At 34.5% G+C, this 16,468-nt stretch overlaps 1 long non-coding RNA gene across 1 annotated transcript in view; it reads right to left on the reverse strand.

The window, feature by feature from the left end:
* LOC123572389 (uncharacterized) overlaps nucleotides 1-11,118 on the reverse strand; it is a 29,180-nt gene extending 18,062 nt beyond the window's left edge. Inside the window, exon 1 of the long non-coding RNA XR_006696933.2 lies at nucleotides 10,711-11,118. This is a non-coding gene — a long non-coding RNA (uncharacterized lncRNA). The remainder of the gene's footprint in view (nucleotides 1-10,710) is intronic.
* Nucleotides 11,119-16,468: the final 5,350 nt, after the last annotated feature.

Genomic DNA, 16,468 nt, shown 5'->3' on the forward strand with positions numbered 1-16,468 from the left:
GCCATGAAATATAATTATTAATATATTTATATTTAATGAACTTATAAAATATATAAATAAACTTTCTGAATCAGAGTACAAAATTAAAATTTGATAGAAATAAGAATTTAATTTTCAATAAATAAAAATAAATGTATTTTCAATAAATAAAAAAGAAATATTTACATTATAAATATTGATAACACATATCATTGGATAATCAATAAAACTACACATTCAGTTATCAAAATATGTGGGTATCAGGAAATGAGTGCAAAATATGAAATAGAACAATGGTAATAGGTTAGAGATCTCCAAACTGTGTTTCATATGAAAAATGAAAAAGGCTAAAGGACTTTCAGGAGCAGAATTATAGAGTGAGAGGGTTTTCTTGTTTCATAAGTCTGGGTAATGCTGCATACTCTATAGTCTTCTTGGAGTTTAAAACGCTTATAGTAGTGTGAAAAAATATGGAAAAGATCTGTCCGAATAAATCTTTTTTTAAAACTCATTTCATAAACATTTAGTTTTGTAACATTTATCATATCTTTAAAGATCTATTAATGTTTTCTGAATACTTTATTATATAAAATACAACTTGGGAAGTGTTATAATATTTGCATTTACAGCCTGGTACACTGCTGCTATATAAACTGAACATAGTAAACATTTTAAAATTGTTTTTCCACCAAATACAATTATGCCCAACACTATCTTTAAAGTATGATATGATTACAGGGATGAAACCCCAGAGTAAGAGATGTGACACTCATTTTCCAAGAGGCTTCTGAAAAGTGATTTCGGTTGTTAACTTGTGACAGTCTGGTTCTGGAATGATCCTCCTGACATTTGCTGCCACCAAAGTGAATAATGCCGACCCAAACAGCAGGAAATTGTTAAGAACACATTTAAATGGTCTATTTTCAGAGGTGAATCACTAAGAAGAAAAGGGGACTAATAATTAATTTAAAAAATACTTTGTGATTAATCCTGAGAGTAAAAAGAAATAAAGAAATTAGTTTTCTTTTTTGTGGGTACTTTTTAAAACCTTCCTTCTGAAAGCTGTCTCAGTCACATTTTTTAAATATCTTGTCTAATTTTCCAATCTATTTTTTTTTCTTATTTCCTCTGAACTCTTTGTGCAGAAGGGCATAAAGCTTAGATTTTTTAGGATTTCGCATCATCCAGTATCTTGCTTTAGGTTTAAACTTTTCTCTAAAATTATATTTCATTTTCTGAATATTCGATACTGGCTATTGAGCAGTATCTTTAACACAAATAATGAATGTTAACTAGAAATGTTTACTTTTTCATACTAGCCTATGGTGAGGGTTAGCAAATTTCAAGAAAAACTTTTACTATACAACACTTTTAATCTCTACTCGATTCCAACTAGATTATGTAAAGCAATAGCTTTGTAGTTGTGCAACAGAATCAACCATAAAGCTTGTTAAAATAGTATTCCTAGCTCCCGCCCTTAATAAATAAGGTAAATCAGGGTGGAGCCCAGGAGTCAAGTTTATAACAAGTGACCTAGGTTACCCAGACACAGGTGATCACTGTGCCACAATTTTTGAAACACTGGTTTGAAAGGTGGAAGTTAGACTCCTTGTTTCCAGTGAGAAGTTGATGCATTATAAAATTTGCATTTTGAGTTTGATTATGTCTAATTCTCTTTCACCTCAATTTGCCACAGATGACAAGTGGTAAGTAATAATATAAATTCCTCAAAGAGAAAGGAACACTGTAAATGGAAAAAGATAAATAAAAGTAACTTAACATTTATTCAACTACTTGTATATACTAAGATTCTTTAATGAGCGTTAAAAAAAAGTAAGTTAAAAATAATATAGAAATTATGGAGATGTGCTCTTAGTAAAAAATAATTTAACTCTGCAATCTAGGGTTAGTGTTGGAATTTTGTTGTGTAGAGCACTTGATGAGCTATAAAGTAGAAAGAAATCATTCTTAAAGCAAACAGACCAGCTTGATACAGTAGCTGCTAGAAAACATTACGAGGAACTCTTGATATATTTTGGTGCCCTGATGGAATGAAATCTAAAATTCAGGGAGTTCTTAAAGCAAAATAGATCTTCTAAATTTCTAATGACAACTATGAGCCTTCTCATCCACTTCTTCACTCATTTCAGGTTCCTCATTCCCAAGTATCCTTTCAGGAATGCCTACCACGACCCTCATATTAAAAACTGAAAACTTAGCTCACATTTTTGTGATCTGTCTTTCTTGCTGCATTTAGTTTTTGTTTTTCCTTATTACTTAACAAGCTCATTTACTTGTTCCATTTATGGATTGCAGCACAAAAAAATGACCTAAAATTCAGTGGTTAAGAAGATAATACTGTTTTTTATTATCACTCTTGGTCTTTATAAATCATAAATTCAGGAAGAGCCATGTAGGTGGTTCTGATTCAGGCTTTCTCTTGTACAATAGCTAGAGTTGGAGCATCTGGAGGCTGGTCAGGAATTTCTCTCTTTGGGAAGTCCTACAGCTTCTCCATGGTGCCTCTCAGTCAGGGCTAGTTTAATCTTCCCTACAGCATGGAGGACTTAGGGCTATTGGATTTCTTACATGACACTACAGGGCTCCAGGGTGAGTGCTCCTGCAAAGAAAACAGCTCCTTCACCTTTTGTCACCTATCCTTGGAAGATATACAACATTACGTGTTTCTGACTACAAAGGAGTTACGACTTTGCCCACATTCAAGCAGACAGGTCCTGGGCCCCACTTTCTCACTGAAGGAATGTCAGATGATATTACACAATAGCACATGGGAGATGCTGGTGAGCTGTCTTCAGAAAATACAATCGGAAACATTCATTTATTATATTTATGTCTATACCACTGCAACATATGAACATGTGAGAATGTAAGTTACATAAGGACAGAGCCACTTGTGTGTTGTGCTTATCTGTTCATTTATGAAGTTATTAATTTGTATTTTCAAATCAGGCACCTTACTAAACTCATGAAATAATGTTTCAGTTATCATCAGTAGTGTTGCCACTTGGAATATCTTATAGTACTTACTATACGGTAGACACTCTTAAATATGATATATATATTCATGTGATATTGATTTGTAATTTGTTTTTCTTATCTCATTGTACTGTGGTACTATTAAAATAATGTTGAATAGTAGAGATGACAACCATATTTTTTTCTTAACATGAGTGATGTCCCTATATTCAACAATATACACCACTGTACCAGTTTTACTTTTTTTTTTTTAATGGATCCTCGCTCTGTCACTTGGCTGGAGTACAGTGGCACGATCTCGGCTCACTGCAATCCGCACCTCCCTGCTTCAAGCAATTCTCCTGACTCAGCCAGCCGAGTAATTGGGACTACAGGTGTGTGCCACTATGCCCGGCTAATTTTCATATTTTTAGTAGAGACGGGGTTTCACCATGTTGGCCAGGATGGTCTCAATCTCTTGATCTCGTGATCTGCCTGCCTTAGCCTCCCAAAGTGCTGGGATTACAAGCGTGACTCACCATGCCCTTCTCCATTAATACTATTTTATTCCCCCTTTTTAAATTGTCTGGTACAAATGAATCACTTTGAAATATTTTTACATTTATTTTGCATTGATGAATTTATCACTTACTCATGTCAACTTTAAGACAGATATCCGTGAGCACAGGAATAGGGTGTCCTAAGTTCTTCAGGTTTGTATATGTATTTAAAGCTTTATACATTAAATATAATAATACATATTAACTGCTTATTAAGTTGCCTGTTACATAGGAAATAGATGATTTATAAAAACCATTGTTCTTTTTTCTTCCTGTATTATCTGCAATTTGTATTCAAAATGTGTCAACTGTTCTAGCAACTTAATATCAATGAACAAAGCAAACATGCCTGTACTTATATAGCCAAGAAATTCATACAATTTAAAAGTTGATTTGCATAGAATGTAAGTGCAACAATTTAAACTAGAATGCTCTTTGATATTTTCAGAGATCCCACATTTTTACATAATATGCTAGTAAACAAAATTGTTTCATTTTAAAGATGTTTTCTTTATCTGTATATATTTTATTCTTGAAAATATAAAGATAGTGGATGTTAAAGCTCTTAGCCCAAAAATAATAACTATGTGAGGTAATGCTTTTGTGAATTAACTAGATTTAACCATTTCACAACGTATATATACCTTAAAACATCATGATACATGATGGAAACATACAAGGTCATTTGTCAATTACAAAATAAACTACAACCATCTGGTCTTCAACAAGGTTGACAAGAAGAAGCAATGGGGAGAAGACACTCTGTTCAATAAATGTTGCTGAAATAACTGACTAGCAGAAGAATGAAATTGGACCCTTGCCTTTCACCATATACAAAACTTAACTCAAAATGAATTAATGGTTTAAATATAAGACCTCAAACTACAAAAAATCCTTGAAGACAACCTAGCAAATACTCTTCTCAACATTTCTCCTTGCGAAGAATTTTTGGCTAAGTCCCCAAAATAAACTGCAATGAAAGCAAAAACAAACAAGTGAGACCTAATTAAACTGAAGAGCTTCTGTACAGCAAAAGAAACCTACGACAGAGTAAACACAACCTACAGGATGGGAGAAGATATTAGCAAACTATGCGTATGATAAAGACCTAATATTGAGAATATATAGAGAAGTTAAACAAATCAACAAGCAAAATCCAAATAATTCAATTTTAAAAATGGACAAAGAATATGAACAGACACCTCTCAAAAGAAGACATACAAATGACCAACAAACATGAAAAAATGAAAAAGTGCTCAGCATCACTCATAATAAGAGAAATGCAAATTAATACCACAACAAGATATAATCTCACACCAGTCAGAATAGCTATGAAAAAGCTGAAAAACAACAGATATTACTGAAGCAGTGGAGAAAAGGGAAAGCTTATAAGCTATTGGTGGGCATGTAAATTAGTCCCTCCACTGTAGAAGGCAGCCTAGAGATTTCTCAAAGAACTTAAAACAGAGCTGGGAATATACTCAAAGGAAATAAATAATGCTACCAAAACAACACCTGCACTCTGATGTCTAATGCTGTACTACTCACACATCTATGGTAGATTGGATAAAGAAAATGTGGTACATACACACCATGAACTATTACACAGTCATAAAAAAAAAAGAATGAAATCATGTCGTTTGCAGCAAAATGGATGGAGGTGGAGGCCATAATCCAAAGCGAATTAACACAGGAACAGAAAACCAAATATTACATCTTGTCAATTGTAAGTGGGAGTTAAACATTGAGCACACATGGACAAAAATATAGGATGAGTAGACACTGTGAACTACTAAAGGATGGAGTATTGATTAAGAAACGACTTATCAGGTATTGATTAAGACACTACTTATCAGGTGCGATGCTCATAACCTGGGTGATGGGATCCACACGCCAAGCGTCAGAATCACAGAATATTCCTATGTAAAAACATGCACATTTTCCCCCATATCTAAAGTAAAAGTTGAAATAAAAATAAATAAATAAATGTTTTATGTAAGATAAAAAATTAATTAAAAAGTTATAAATGTGTTATAGTTGATGCAATAAATGTTACATAGTAAATTAAAATAAACTTTTACATTATCATTTACATGTCTAGTGTTATAGTACATAAAATAATATTTTTCAGAAAATATAGCTTTTTCCTTATAAGATGGTATACGGATTTTATTATTTTAATAAGAATAATATAAAAGGTTATAGAAATAGTAATATGAAGAAATTAAAAACAAATTTTCATTATATGGCTTGACTGTGTCCCTACCCAAATCTCATCTCGATTTCCCACATGCTGTGGGAGGGACCTGGTGGGAGGGAATTGAATTATGGGGGCAGGTCTTTCCTGTACTGTTCTCATTATAGTGAATAAATCTCATGAGATCTGATAATCTCATAAGGGGAAATTTCCCGGCCCAAGCTCTTTTCTCTTATTTGCCACCATGTGAGACATGCCTTCCACGTTCTGCCATGATTGTGAGGCCTCCCCAACGATGTTGAACTGAAAGTCCATTAAACCTCTTTCTTTTGTAAATTGCCCAGTCTCAGGTGTATCTTTATCAGCAGCATGAAAATGGACTAATACAGTAAATTTTTAACAGTAAAGTGGGGTGCTGCTGAAAAGATACCCCAAAATGTGGAAACAGCTTTGGAACTGGGTAACAGGCAAAGGTTGGAACAGTTAGAATGGCTCAGAAGAAGACAGTAAAATGTGGGAATATTTGGAAATTCCTAGAGACCAGTTGAATGGCTTTGACAAAAATCCTGATAGTGATATGAACAATGAAGTTCCGGCTGAGATGGTCTCAGATGGAGATGAGAAACTTGTTGGGAACTAGAGCAAAGGTGACTCCAGTTATGTTTTAGCAAAGACAGTGGTGACATTTTGCTCCTGTTCTAAAGATTTGTGGAACTTTGAACTGGAGAGAGATGATTTAGGGTATCTGGCAGAATAAATTTATAAGCAACAAAGCATTCAAGATGTGACTTGGATGCTGTTAAACCATTCAGTTTTAAAATGGAAACAAGGCATAAAAGTCTGGAAAAATTGTAGCCTGACAATGCGATAAAAAAGAAAACCTTATTTCTGCGGGAAAATTCAAGGTGACCACAGAACTTTGCATAAGTAACGAGGAGCCAAATGGTAATCCCCAAGACAATGAAGACTGTGTCTCTAGGGCATGTCAGATGTCTTCAGGGCAGCCCCTCCCATCACAAACTCAGAGGACTAGGAGTAAAAAGTGATTTCATGGGCCAGGCTCAGGATACCGGTGCTGTGTACAGCCTAGGGACTTGATGCCCTGTCCCAGCCACTCCAGCCATAGCTGAAAGAGTCCAACATAGAGCTTGGGCCATGGGTTCAGAGGGTGCAGTGCAAGCCAAAATCCTTGGCAGCTTCCATGTGGTTTTGAGCCTGCAAGTAAACAGAAGTCAAGAACTGGCGTTTGGAAAGTTCTATCTACATTTCGGAGGATGTATGGAAATGCCTGGATGTCCAGGAAGAATTTTGCTGCAGGGGTGGAGCCCTCATGGAGAACCTCTGCTAGGGCAATGCAAAAGAGAAATGTGGGGTCGGAATCCCCCCAGAGAGTCCCTACTGGGGCACCACCTAATGGAGCTGTGGAAAGAGGGCAACCATCCTTCAGACCCCAGAATGGTAGATCCACTGACAGGTTGCACCTTTTGACTGGAAAAGCCACAGCGGTCCACGCCAGCTCATGTCACAGCCATGAAGTGGGCTATACCCTGCATAGCTACAAGGGAAGCTGCCCAAGGTCATGGGAGCTATCTCTTGCATCAGCATGACCCAGATGTCAGACATGGAATCAAGGACATGATTTTGAAGCTTTAAGATTTGACTGCATCATTGGATTTCAGACTTGCATGAGACCTGTAGCCCCTTAATTTTGGCCAATTTCTCCCATTTGGAATGGCTGCATTTACCCAATGCCTGTACCTCCACTGTATGTAGGAAGTAACAAACTTGCTTTTGATTTTACAGCCTCATAGGCAGAAGGGACTTTCCTTGTGTCAGATGAGACTTTGGAATGGACTTTTGAGTTAATGCTGAAATGAGTTAAGACTTTGGGGGACTGTTGGGAAGGCATGATTGGTTTTGAAATGTAAGGATGTGAGATGGAGGGGCCAGGGGTGGCATAAGATGGTTTGTCTGTGTCCCCACCCAGATCTCATCTTGAATTTCCACATGTCGTGGGAGGAACCTGATAGTAGGTAACTGAATTATGGGACCAGGTCTTTCCCATGCTGTTCTCGTGATATAAGTCCCATGAGATCTAATGGTTCTATAAAGGGAAGTTTCCCTGTGCAAACTCTCTTGTCTTGTCTGCCATCATGTGAGACATGCCTCTTACCTTCTCCCATGACTTTGATCCCTCCCCAGGGCTGTAGGTCCATTAAATGGTAAGTCCATTAAACCTCTTTCTTTTGTAAATTGCCCAGTCTCCAGTATGTCTTTATCAGCAGCATGAAAACAGACTAATACAGACTATAAAATTAAAGGTATTATAAAATAAATAACTATATCTCTTCCCATTGTTTCTATTCAATAAATAAATATTTTAAAAGTGCCTACTTTATCCAAGATACCATGTGAGGCAATGTCAAAAATATGAAAAGAATACATTTTCAATGACACAATAGGGCTTATCATAGAGCAGAAGAAAGATGAAATACAACAACAACAAAAAAAAATCAAAGAAAAATCATGTTCAAAAATTGTGCAAAAGTGTTGATATTAAAATATAATACTAAAATAGAGAATACTAAAAAGAATATATTTAAATAGAATGGCAGAGATTACTTGATATTCCACAAATATATTTCCATTTCCTTCTTTGTAGTAGAACTCCTAGAGATTAGATGAGCACATAAGCACTCAGAAAAAAGACTGACTTTATATATTTTCTTTGACATTCATAGTGGCTATCTTGAGCAACTTCTAGCAGAGGAAGAGAAAGACAAGTTTCTCTCCTTTATCTTCTACTTCCCATGTGATTGTGATGTTAGATCTGAAGTAATCCTTTTAAACCATGAAATGGGAGCCACATGTTGAAAAAGTAAGAAAAGAAAGAGGTAAATGGTTAGGTCATGGATGACTGTGAAGCTACTAAGTTCCCCCAAGACCCCCTATCAGGAGTTTTATATGAGACAGAAATAATTCCTCAAAGTTAAATCATAGGACATCAAAAAGAACCAGTCTAGTTAAAAAAAAAATATGTATATTGTGATGGAGTAACAAGAGCAAGGAGAAATAAGACATACAAAGGCAGGAAAGAGCTTTGCCCTAAAGGAAAGCAAATTCAGTGGATCAAACTCAGTGTATTAATGAGAAGGGATTAAAGTATAGAATTTTTAAAAATGTTAGGAAGATGCACACAATTCATTCATCAATAACATATTTATTCAACACCTACTCTGTATTTGCTGTTTTAAGATTAGGAATATGATGCTGAACAAGCCAGAAAAGATCCTTTTTTTGTCACTGTACTCCCCTTTAGAGGAAGAGTAAATGATAAATAAATATGATACAAGCTAAACATGTTTGATTTCTAGGATACAGGGGGCTCTTGGTTCAAGTAGTCAAAGAAGCTCTGTTTAAGAAACTAGATTTAAGCAGAGACTTATATGAAAAGAGTAAAACAGCCATGTTAAAAGGAGTAAGAGCAGAGGTGTGGAATAAATGACAATTGGTGGTATTGAACTATACAGGAATCAGATAGGATTGTCTATTAGTGCAAGAGATTTTAGCATTCAATGTGAAATAATTTGAGAGTGCTACCAGTGAACTGATATTATTTGAAATATCAATCTACTTCTTACCTGGAGAATGGAATAAAGAGCATAAAGATACCTAGTAGAGGATGCACTGTACCATGATGAAAGATGTTTGCTTGGGAAAGAAAAGTGGTTGTAAATATAGAGATAAAATACATAAATTCAAGATGTATTTTGATTTAAAAACAGGACATGCTGCCTTTGATTTCAGCTATGACTTGCAAAGTGTTTAGAAGGTAGTCCTGACTTTACAATAAGAAATAGACTGACTTTCAGAATAAATATCGATATCAGTAGTGGCCACATAACAAACTAAATATCAACAAACCTTATTAGATGGGTAAGAGAATGAGATTGCAGAGTAAATCACTAATGCCAACTCTTGAGAGTTGGATCTATCCAGACAGTCACAACTGAGATCTGCTTATGTGGCACAGATGCCACCATTTGCCATAAACTGGTAGGAATATCAGCAGTGTGTTGACAAGTTACTGGAAGCTGAATGCAGACTAGCATGAGACTGAAAAATTCCTGGGATCTGTATTCCTGGTGATTTCCTACATACTTGCAGATTATTTTTTCTTCATGCATCTGACAAGGTTTTCAAGGGGATCAGAGAAAACTCCTCAGGTACAATCACCAAGAAAAAGAAAAAAAAGCAGCCTTTATGAAACCTACCCAGACTCTTTACCCTAACAAAGGCCTGACTTCCAGGGGAAAGTGCTTCACCACAGTGGAATCTGAAAACCTTAACCTAATAGAGTAACGAACTTCCACACCAAACCAGTTATCTCTAGCCTTTCTGTCTCACCTAAGAAAAATATAAATAAATACAAGCCATAGTCAACAGGGAAGAGGACTTTGAAGAGTCTGCAAACAGTATTACCCAGGAAGAAACCAGGAGGCAAGAAGGGAAAAAAAAAGGGACAAAATATTTCTGAAGGGCATAGCCCCAGAAGACAGGCCCACTAAATAAAATAAAATTTATATAGATAGTTATATAATGTCTCCCTAAGTCACCAAAGCAATTCAAATTTCTGGTGCCTATAATGACAATAAACTTTAAACACCTTTCAACTTCTAGAACGAATTATATAAAATCTTGCTCTTTAGAGGTTTCAGCCTATTTATCTCAATAAATATTACCCTGTACAACATGTTTAGTTTTTCACAAAGAAATTATAAGGTATTCCAAAAGGCAAGAACAACAACAACAACAAAAAAACAAAAAACATGTCTGAAGAGGCAAAGCTATTATCTGAAATACATTTAGATATGACACAGGTGTTGGAAATATCAGACAGAGAATTTAAAAGAACGATGATTAATATGTCACAGCATCAGTGTAAGTCAAAATAATAGCACCTATTATTTATCTGTGGCATTGAAAATGACACTTCACCTTTGTGGTCTTCCTCTCCAACCCAAAAATCCAGTGTAACCATGAGAAAAGCATCAGACAAATCTCTTTCCCACTATTTCAGTAGAGCTCTAACCTCAAACACAAGAGTTAGAAATAAAAATGTTGAATCTGTGAGAAAATAAAAGAAAACAAAACAGCAAGAGATATTCTAAGCATAATTAGAGCTTTCTTATCTACATTTGCCTAAAAAGAAAATGCAGGTTGGATAAACCATGGATGGACTCATCTTCTGAGGCTGTCAAGAGCTCAGCTGAGCTGGAAATGGGGGAGAGAGACTGAGAAGGAAAAAATAAAAATAAAAAATAAAGCATGCCAGAAGTGCTGAGCTGTCTGGTGTCAGAGTAGCCAATTAAAGCAACACCAAAAAAAGTAAAGAATTAGCCTTTAATCGCTTACTGGAATGATCTAAGCATATTTTAAAGCAGGAAAAGGTGCTGTCTCCCTGTTCCATGTTCCTCCATAGAAAAGCATACCAGTGGAGGGTCAGGTGGATTAACAGATACATAGAGGTTATCTCATTGAGGAAAAACCCTCTCCTTGAAAAAAAAAAAAAAAAAAAGGCTCAGGCAGTTGCGTGGACCTTGGCGGATTATGGGTGGTCATGGAGTGGTGGCAGTGGAAAAGTACTGGGTAGTGGAGTGCTAGAAATGAAAATGTCAGAATTGGGGGAAGCATCTTTTAGGTTTTCCCTTCTACCTACTCCCTCCTACCCTGTAAGAAGGCTTCAGTAGAGAAGCCTGAAGAAGACCTCTGCCAAATCTCAAATAAAGAGAGCTAGAAAAGAAAACCAACAGGCTAGGAATACAGCTATGGGAAAATCATGATCTGTCAGATTGTCTGAGTCCTTGACTGTAACTCCTTCCAAAGAATGCAGTGCACAGGCTGTGCAACATGTCTGGTGTAGGGAAGACAGTTTGCCCTGTGAATCCTGCCAGGTAACGCCTTTGTAAATTGCCTGTGCTTGGGCTTGTAAAATCAGTCATGGATTTTCCACCAGGAGCCAGACTACTTACAACCTAACTGCTTTAATGTAGTTAGGTTAAGAAAAAGGGGATTCAACCAGGATCAGAGGCAGGAGCACGCACAAAACATTGTAATTGCATTTTATATAGAGCATATATTAAATCCATTCCATGATTTAACATTACTTAGTAGTGACATTCAACTGTTGGATTGCCATATGCTGTGAAATGTCTATGTGTAGCTAAAATATAACTGAAACTTGACTGTGGAAGCTGAAAAAAAAAATAGAACAGAATGTTATATTGGCAAAAATGTAATGAAAATTTCCTAATTAGAAGTGTTCAAGGAGACATGCATAATTATATAATTTTAGATTTGGAAGTGATCTGATATATCAAAGCCAATCTATTGATTTGAAACAAGCATATATATATATCTATATGTCTATATAGATATAGATATAGATATAGATACATACACACACACACTTAAAAAGTAGAATTTTCAAAGTTGGTCTAACCTCACACAATTAATAATGACATATCTAGAGTTAAAACCTAAAGCTATTGATTTACAATCCTACAGTATTTCTTCTACCACACATAATTCTAAAGTCAAGGCCCATATTATGCATTATAGAAATAGTATGAAATAATACTCAACACTAGCAGAGTGTAGGGTACAAATTTTGGAAAACAATATTTTAACTTTTACTGAGGAAAAGCTAGTTAAGGAGATAAAAATATTAACACATGATACCCTGTCATAGCTAGCATACTCAATTAAGCAGATTTCTAAGAAACCATTACTATTTTAGTTGATATATATGCTTATTTTAGATGTATTTATTGAGGGATTGTTACTGTATTAATCTGCTAGTGCTGCCATAACAAACTTCCATTAACCGTGTGTCTCAAACAACAGAAATTTATTTGTCACCCTCTTAGAAACAGAAAGTCCCAATTTAAGGTGCACAGGATTCAGTCTGGTGAGGGCATTGGAGGTGGATACTTTCTCATTATATCATCACGATGCCTTTCAATGCCTTTCCTGTATGCAGGGGAAAGAGAGAGAGAAAGAGAGACAGAGAGAGATCTATCTGTTTTCTCTTCTTTTTAAAATAAAGTCATGAATCCTATCTGATCAGGACCCTATCCTTATGACCTCATTTAACATTACTTGCCTCCTATGGGCCTGTCTAAATACAGCCACATGGGGGGTTAAGGCTTCAACATATAAATTTTGAGAAGACTAAATTCAGTTCATAGTAGCCACTGATAGTAAAATTAATGGAGAGAGCCATTTAAATATGTTACCTCTACTTGGCAAAACAAAACTTCCCAAATCCTCAGGCTTAAGCAAATACATTTTGTTTTGAAAACGTACTCTACATTAAAAACCAATGCATAAAGTTATACTTGCAAGTATAGAAATACAGTGAATTAAAAACTGTATTTCTTTTATTTTCTCTGATTTCAGTTCGTTAAATTTTATATTCATTAACATCTCCCTTCATTTTTCTATACATTTTATTTTAACATTTAGATACTGCAGTTCTTCTACTTACTTTATCCCTTCTATTCCCTTATTCTTACTGACATTTTACATTTAACTAAATTAGTCATACCTAAATAACCATAGATCTAAGCTTAGTTTGAGCCCACCTCAGAGTATACTCTTACTCAGATAATACCAAAATATTGCTGAAAAGAATATCTCTTACCTATAGGGAAACAAAGGTAAGAATTACATCAGATTCTCTTGAGAAACCATGAAAGCAATAACAAAATGGAGTGAAATATTTAAGATCCTGAATGAAAAATAAAAACAAAATTGAAATCGTGTATTGTGTATCTAGAAAATTATCCTTCAAAATGAAGGAGAAATAAAAACATGCTCAGACAAATGAAAAATTGATTAAATTTGTAACCACTGGGCTTGAGAAATGAAAAATTCTTCAGAGAGAAATAAATCATAAAAGCCAGAGTCTCAGATCTACATAATGTGAGTGTCTGCACTAGATATTAAATGAAGATAAAATAAAATCTTTTGTTTTCCCATTCTTTATTGATCTAACAGATAAGTTTTTCCCAAATAACAATACCAGCAATATGTTACATCATTACAAGTTATCAATAAGAAAAACGAGTGACAATTTTATAAGTGGTAGGAGGGAGGTATTGGGACACTGTGTTTTATGATATCTGTACTACCCATGAAGCAGTACGGTTTTCATAAGAGTAGACTTGAATCAATTGTAAATCTACATTGCAAACATTAGGGCAACCAGTACAGTTTTTATTTTAAGTTTTTAAATAGATTTATTTTAAAAAAATGAAGTTTTAAAAACATTGCTCTATTAGTAATTGTCAGATCCAACAAGCAGAAAATCACTAAGGAAATAGTGAAAATCAATTCTCTACCATTTCTTTCAGATACAAATAGTAAAGGTAATACTTTCTAACTCCTCTATGGAACCAACATTAGCCTCATACCAAAACTAGGTAGAAGCATTGCAAGAAAGAAAAGCTATAGAACAGTATCTCTTCTGAAGATAGCTACAAATATTCTCAACAAATTATTAGCAAATCAAATATAACAACATTATATATCACAACCAAGTGGGATATATTGATTCCATCCATGCAAGATTAGTTCAACTTTTCAAAAACAATAAATATTATTAATCACATTTACAGACTAAAGTGGAAAATCATGTGATCATATACATAGATGCAAAAAAAAATCTGATAAAATTCAATACCTATTCATGATAAAACAAACAAATAATCAAAAACACTCAGTAACTAGGAAGAGGAGAATTTACAGAATTGATAAAGAATATATGCCGTATACATTCAGCTAACATCATAATGATGAGAATTGGGATATTTTTCAGTTTTAAGGATATGCTTTTGCATTAACTATAATCAACATGATACTGTAAATCCTAGAAGTCAATAAGAATATAAAAGGAAATAAAAGATTTACAGATTGGGAAAGGCAAAATAAAACTTTTTTTTTTACCGATAATATGATTGTCTACATAGAAAATCATAAAACAAATTGTCAAGAATCTCCTGGAATGAATTAGTGATTAAAGCAAAGTGGGCACTTCTAATGTTAATATAAAAAATTCAATTGTTTGCTTATACCGCAGCATGAATAATTAGAGTTTTAAGTTAAAAACACAATACCTTTTTTGTTTTTTTGAGATAGAGTCTCACTCTCTACTGCCCAGGCTGGAGTGCAGTGGTGCTATCTCGACTCACTGCAAACTCCACCTCCCGGGTTCACGCCATGCCCAGTTAATTTTTTTTTTTTTTTAGTAGAGTCAGGGTTTCACCATGTTAGCCAGGATGGCCTCGATCTCCTGACCTCGTGATCCGCCCTCCTCGGCCTCCCAAAATGCTGGGGAAAACACAATACCTTTTATATTTAAACAAAAAGTTTAAATGTTTAGTCACCTAATAAAATATGTATCAGATCTATATGAGAAAACTGTGACCTCTGATAAAAGAATTCAAAAGGAGCTAAATAGATATTTTATATTCACAGTAAGAAAATTAAACATTGTTAAGTATCATTTATCTCCACTTGTTTTTCATGTATAGATTAAATATCTCAATTAAAATCTCTGCTAGATATTGCTAGATGTTGTGTGGATATCAACAAACTGCTGATAAATTTTATTTGGACAAAAACTAGAATAGGCAACACAATACTGAAGAACAAGTTGAAGAACCGAAACTACCCTATTTAAAGACTTTCTATAAAGCTACAGTTATCAAGAGACAATGATATTGACTACATAATAGAAAAACAATCAATAAATAGAGATATCAGAAATGGACTCACGAGTATATTCAACTGATCTTTGACAAAGAAGAAAAGAAAATTTAGTAGAGAAAGGGCAGTCTTTTCAACAAATGATGATGGAGTAGCTAGAATTCTACATGGTGAAAAGGTCAATTTAGACAGAGATTACACTTTTCACAAAAATAAAATAAAAATATATCATAGTCCTAAAATGTAAACAGTGAAATTTTGAGAAGATAGCATGGAAGAAAAATTAGGTGACCTTGGTTTTGTTAACGAGTTTAGATAAATATGAAAAGCATGATTCATGAAAGAAAAATTAATAAGTCAAACTTCATTAAAATTAAAAAGTTCTACTGTGTGAAAGACAGTATTAAGAGAACGAAAAGACAAGCCACAGATTGGGAAGAAATGTTTGCAAAATATGTGTCTGATAAAAGACTATCCAAAATATACAAAAAAAACTTCAAAGTCAACAACAGAGAAACAATCCACCCAATTTAAAAATGAGCAAAAAATCTGAACAGACACCTCACCAAAGGAGATATAAAGATGGAATGTAATCATATGAAAATACACGCATCATCATATGTCATTAAGGAATTGCAAATTAAAACAAGTTACCACCATACACCTATTAGAATGGCTAAAGTTCTGAGCTGATAATAATATATTCTGACAAGGATGTTCAATAAACAGGAATTCTCATCCAATACTGGCTTGAATGCAAAATGTATCACTACTTTGGAAGACAATCGGGCAGCTTCTTTCAAAGCTAAACATAGTCTTACCATATAGTCTAGCAAACCCACTCCTTGGAATTTACTGAAATAAGTTAAAACCTTATGGCCACACAAAAACCTGCACACAAATGTTTACAGCATTTTTATACATAATTGCCAAAAACCGAAAGTAACAAAGAGGCACCTCAAAAGGTGAATAAACAAGGAAACTG

This window comes from Macaca fascicularis, chromosome 1 (genome assembly GCF_037993035.2).
Source record: "Macaca fascicularis isolate 582-1 chromosome 1, T2T-MFA8v1.1".
Lineage (NCBI taxonomy): Eukaryota > Metazoa > Chordata > Mammalia > Primates > Cercopithecidae > Macaca > Macaca fascicularis.